We start from the raw sequence: 5642 nt of genomic DNA on the forward strand, positions 1-5642 counted from the left end.
GGATATCTACACTGCAGAGCCAGTTACCATCCTACCACAATGTTAGCACATACCCCAGCATAGTACCAGTAGCCATTCCACCAACAAGTCACAAACACCTCACTATGGAGCCAACACACATCCCACCATGAGTCTAGTACAGAGCTTCCAGGGAGTCAGCACATACACATCTCTATGGAGCCAGTATAATCTCACCACGGAGCAAGCCTACATCAGCATTGGACCCAGCACACATCCCACCTTCCCTACAGGGTTGAAGCTTTTGCTACACTGCCCCCCAACCCCGCCCCGCCCCACACACCCTGGCTCTCTACTGTCATCCCTGATGGCTGATCTTGAACAGTGTGTGTCTCTTGGTCTGCTGGTACCCTGGCTCTGCTTTACTCCTATACTGAGCTATGTTCCATCTAAATCAGATCACCTGAGGCCTACAGTGCTCTGGAGTTTGTAGCCTCAGGTACATATGTAGCCATATATTAGGCACAATGATAAGATTTCCGTTTTCTACTTAAAAACATTATATTATAGTGGACCTCGTTCCAGCAGTTGTTCAGATTGAGTCAGGAGGGAACATGAATACTAGAGTCACTAGAAACAAGACGCAGCTCCAGAGGCCAGCAAGTACATTCATCCACAGAAGGGAGCGCTTTTGAGGCAGAGGCAGTGAGGATGACTCAAGCTAAGAGAGAAGCCCTATTTGTTTCTTGTCCTCTCGTTCCTATCCTAGGTTCCTGACATGATTCAACTCTTTCTGGAGAATTGTTCATAAAGGCAAAATAACATAGGAGGCACACAAATATACATACACACACACCAATACGTATGTGGACGCTCGGAGCTGCGCGTACATGGCCGAAGTCAAGGACAGCTGCGCCCACCCCTACTGTCCCTGCAGCCCCGTGCTATGCGCTGAGGCCTAGGCCGCTGCCTTCCCGGCCACCATGTCCCCGCCGCCCCCGGCTCAACCCCCACCCGGGCCGCCCGCGCTGCCTGCCGTGTCCGGTCCCGGGCCGGTGCCCTCCACCGCTGCCACAGCCACCACTACCGCGCCCGCCCTGTTGACCACGGCCGGTGCCTCCGTGCGCCAGAGCCCCGGGCCGGCCCTGGCGCGCCTGGAGGATCAGGAGTTCGAGTTCTTGATGCGACAGCCCAGTGTCACCATCGGCAGCAATTCGTCGCAGGGCTCGGTGGACCTGAGCATGGGCCTGTCGAGCTTCATTTCCCGGCGCCACCTGCAGCTCAGCTTCCAGGAGCCTCACTTCTATCTTCACGGTCTCGGCAAGAACGGCGTCTTCGTGGACGGGGCCTTCCAGAGGCAAGGAGCACCCGCCCTGCAGCTACCCCAACAACGCACCTTCCGGTTCCCGAGCACAGCCATCAAGATCCAGTTCACGTCCCGGTACCATAAAGAGGAGGCCCCAGCATCCCCCCTTGCGGCCACTCTACCCACAGATCTCCCCACTGAAGATTCACATTCCGGAGCAGGATCTCCGGAGCCTCGTCAGCCCCATCCCTTCCCCGACCGGCACCATCAGTGTCCCCAACTCCTGTCCAGCAAGTCCTCGAGGGGCTGGGTCGTCCAGTTAGCGCTTCGTCCAGAATGTGACCTCCAACCTCCAGCTGGCTGCAGAGTCAGCTTGCGAAGGCAGCCTCTGAGCAGCAAGCAGACACGTCTGGTGGAGACAGCCCCAAGGATGAGTCGAAGCCACCATACTCCTATGCGCAGCTGATCATGCAAGCCATCTCCTCAGCCCAGGACAGGCAGCTAACACTAACTAAGTGGCATCTACGCCCACATCTCCAAACATTACCCTTACTACAGTACTGCTGACAAGGGCTGACAGAACTCTATCCGACACAACCTCTCTCTTAACCACTACTTCATCAAAGTCCCTCCGTCCCAGGCTCCTCCTGGGAAGGGCTCTTTTTGGCGAATAGACCCTGCCTCAGAAGCCAAGGTCGTGGAACAAGCATTCAGAAAGCAGAGACAGAGAGGTGTCTCTTGCTTCTGCACCCCGTTTTGGGCCCCTGTCCTCATGGAGTGCTCCAGCTTCACCCACCCACCCGGGACTGATGTCCCCTCGTTCTAGTGGCCTGCAGACCCCAGGGTGCCTGTCTCTGGAAGGCTCCCCCATTCCACATGATCCCGACTTGGGGTCAAAGTTAGCCTCTGCTCCAGAGTATCACTATTCCCAGAGTGCCCCAGGCTCCCCTGTCAGCGCCCAGCCGGTGATCATGGCTGTCCTTCCCTGACCTTCCAACTTAGTGGCTAAGCCTGTTGCCTACATGCCAGCTTCCATAGTGACCTCACAAGAGCCTTCAGGCCACGCCATCCATGTGGTCCAGCAGGCCCCCACCGTCACCATGGTGAGGGTGCTTACCACTTCTGCTAACTCAGCTGGTACATACTGGCTAGCCAGGGCTTGACCAGGACCTCCCACGACACAACAGGCACAGCCGTGTTGGACCTGGGCAATGAGGCTTGAGGTTTGAAAGAGAAGCCCAGAATAGATAGCATTTGCCACAGTCCCCGCAGCCAGCCGAGTTATCCAGATGGTCACCAGCCAGATGGCTCCAGGAGTCCCTGGACACACAGTCACCATCCTGCGGCCGGCTACACCAGTGACTATCGGGCAGCACCACCTTCCGGTCTGGGCTGTACCCATGAATAGCTTAACTGGCAATGCTTATGCCCTCACCAGCCCCCTGCAGCTCCTGGCAGCCCAGACAAGTTCATTCACGCCAGTGGTCATCATCCGGGTGTGCAAGGTAGGGCCTGAGGAACCAACAGTAGCCGTCTCCGCAGCAACTAATGCCGGGCCCACCTCTGCCATCTCCACTACCACATCTGCCTCTTCCAGCGGGGAGCCCGAGGTCAAGCGGTCCCGAGTAGAGGAGCCCAGTGGAGTAACCACACAGTCCACAGCTATGGCAGCCACTGGCTCTCAGGGCCCAGACCGGTGAGTGAAGTGTCACCTGCAGTAATGCCACAGGAGACTTAGTGGCCAGCAGCTGCATTCAAGGACCGAGTGGCAAAGCTCACAATGGCCTGCAGCACTCATGCAGGTGGCCACCACACTCGGACAATTTCCTTTTTATCTCCTGTCTTCCCATGGTTTGAAACACACACATAAACACGTTCAGACAACTTGATTGTATGAAAAAAAATACATATACTATACACACTCACTACACATATACACACACACATACACTACACTACACATACATATACACCACACACACTGACCACATTGAGGCCCTGTATGCACAGGGGCCAGAGCTAGGCCATCCTAATGTATCTTCAGCCCCAGATCCCATGGGGATGGTAGTCAGTGAGGATCCAGTCTTCTCACAGTGCCTCACTGCTTGGATGGGCTGTCATCTTGCTTGGGGAGATTTCAGTCAGAGAAGTTACACAGGAGCTGCAAAGGTGTCAGAGACATCAGGAAAAAGATTCATCCTGGAGATGGTGTCAGGCCCATCAGGATTCCCTGGTAAGAAATGTAGAAACTGGGGGCTGCAGCTCCAGCTGGGGAATCCCTACATCATCTTGCAACCTATCAGTAAAGCTTTTGCAACTGGAGCCTTGATACCACAGAGAAGTATTATGTTCTGTTCCCTGACTGACTTACCTTCTGTCCTGGATCAAAGTGTTGACCATAGTGGGACACAAGTGTCATTATGCCTATCCTGTTATTTAACAAATTCCATATCTATTAATTAAACATGCAGAGGTACAGAAAGGACAATTCTAAACATCACAATGGCCAGTTTCATGATAACAGAATTTTGGGCAAGAAGCCTCTTTTATGAGATTCTTTTTAGAATTATTAAGTTATTAATTGTTAGTTGTTAAGGGAGCAGGCCAGAGGAAACAAGGACTAAAGCCCAGGCCTCAGGCATTCTTTATAAGCATGTCTACAATCTACTAGCCTCACTGTTCCCTCCAAGGTAGGCTCTCCTCCCAAGCAAACCTGGATCTATGGACTCACTCATGCACAGGCATTCTCTGCCCAAAGTCTCCACTGCTCTCCTGAGATATTAAGACTGCTGTGACACTCTCTCCCTGAGGCCAATGCTCTGTCTGATTTGCCTTGATGACTGTAGTCTGCAGAGACATTGTCTCCAGTCTTCCCATGGCAGCCCCACCTTGCTGAGATGCCACTTTGAGAAGAACTACTCACCAGGCCCTGATATCTAACGAGCTATATAGATTCAAGTTGTCCATGTTAGAGTTTTCTGTGGACAGTTTTTGCACATGTGCTCTTTCTCCAGTCTTTTGAATGAGCTCAGGCACCACTAAGAAATCGTAAAAGAGCTCACTATTGGCCTTCCAACAGCAAAGACAGAAAAAAGAGCAACAAGGAAAAACATGCTCCCGATGGCACTCCCAAAATACTGCCCCGCTGACCTACCTCTCCTGCTCCACTGTGTCCTCCCCCAAATGAGAACTCAAAACAGCAATGTGGAGCCTGAATCCCTTCACATCCTACATTGAGCAGGAGAGTGATTTTGTCTGGAACTGTATGACTGATAATTAACTAAGCACACTGAGTCTTGTAATTCAGTATCTGCTCTGTTGCCAGGCAATGTTCTCTGACATTTATCCCAGAGGCCATGGAATTCCCAGTAGGAAAATTCTAAAGGTAAGATGGCCCTGGGGCCTGAACTCTTGGAAATCTTCAAAGCTTGCTGCATTCCAGTCTAGGCCCTAGTCAGATTGAGGACCAGAATATATTTCAAATCCTAACCCCAGTGGTGCCTAGGGAATTGGAACATTGCTGCTCACCTTAAGGGACCTCCAAGGAGGCTAATCCACCCCAAGGTCCACCCAAAGGCTCTCAGAACATCTCAGGAAGCAGATCCCGCCCTGCCACCCTGCCACCCTGCCACCCTGCCACCCTGCCACTCACCACCTTAGCACTGGCCCTTTCCTCACTTCCATTTAAGACAAGGATAAAGAAGCCTGCCCTGCCATTGCTGCAAGTCCAGTTAGATGATGGTTCTACTTTTGTACCTTCCCCATATGAGACATTCATGTCACTACGAATATAGGCTTGTGGGCAGAGCATGACACAGAACACAGGAAGTGGCCCTGTTTGGATGCATTTTTCCACAGAGTATGGAATGGGGTGGGCCTCATGAATGGACCCAGGACGGGAGGGTGTGGGCACATGAGGGGTGGTGGAAGTCAAGCTGTGCAAGCCTGGAAATGCAGAGAATGCTTCAGGGACCTGAGGGTTACTCTACTGCTTGTCAACAGGGATGGGACACGGATATGAGTTCAGAAATATGCTGAAACCATTGTTAGTCAAGCCAGACTGTCAGTCTCTTCATCTGCAGCTGACACACATGCTAGCAGGGTAACCCCTGCAAAGATCAGTGGCATTATAAACACCCTGAGAGTATCGTGCAGCCTCTAGGTGCCCAGTTGTAGGTGGCCCTTCTCTGTATGCACTTCCCTTGGGTCTATATGCAAATAGGAATTCCATGAGTTCCCATGAGGAAGACCTTGTATCTGCCATGTGCATACAAGGTACATTGCACAGACACTAGGGTTAACATCGGAAGAGCCCCTTCATACATGCAACTCCAACACCAACCAGTGAAATAGGCCATCCTTCACCACTGCCCATTGC

At 52.4% G+C, this 5642-nt stretch overlaps 1 pseudogene; it reads left to right on the forward strand.

Moving 5' to 3' along the window:
* The first annotated feature begins 848 nt into the window (after window positions 1-848).
* LOC116097638 lies at window positions 849-4557 on the forward strand (annotated as a pseudogene).
* The last annotated feature ends 1085 nt before the right edge of the window (window positions 4558-5642 follow it).

This window comes from Mastomys coucha, unplaced genomic scaffold (assembly GCF_008632895.1).
Source record: "Mastomys coucha isolate ucsf_1 unplaced genomic scaffold, UCSF_Mcou_1 pScaffold19, whole genome shotgun sequence".
Lineage (NCBI taxonomy): Eukaryota > Metazoa > Chordata > Mammalia > Rodentia > Muridae > Mastomys > Mastomys coucha.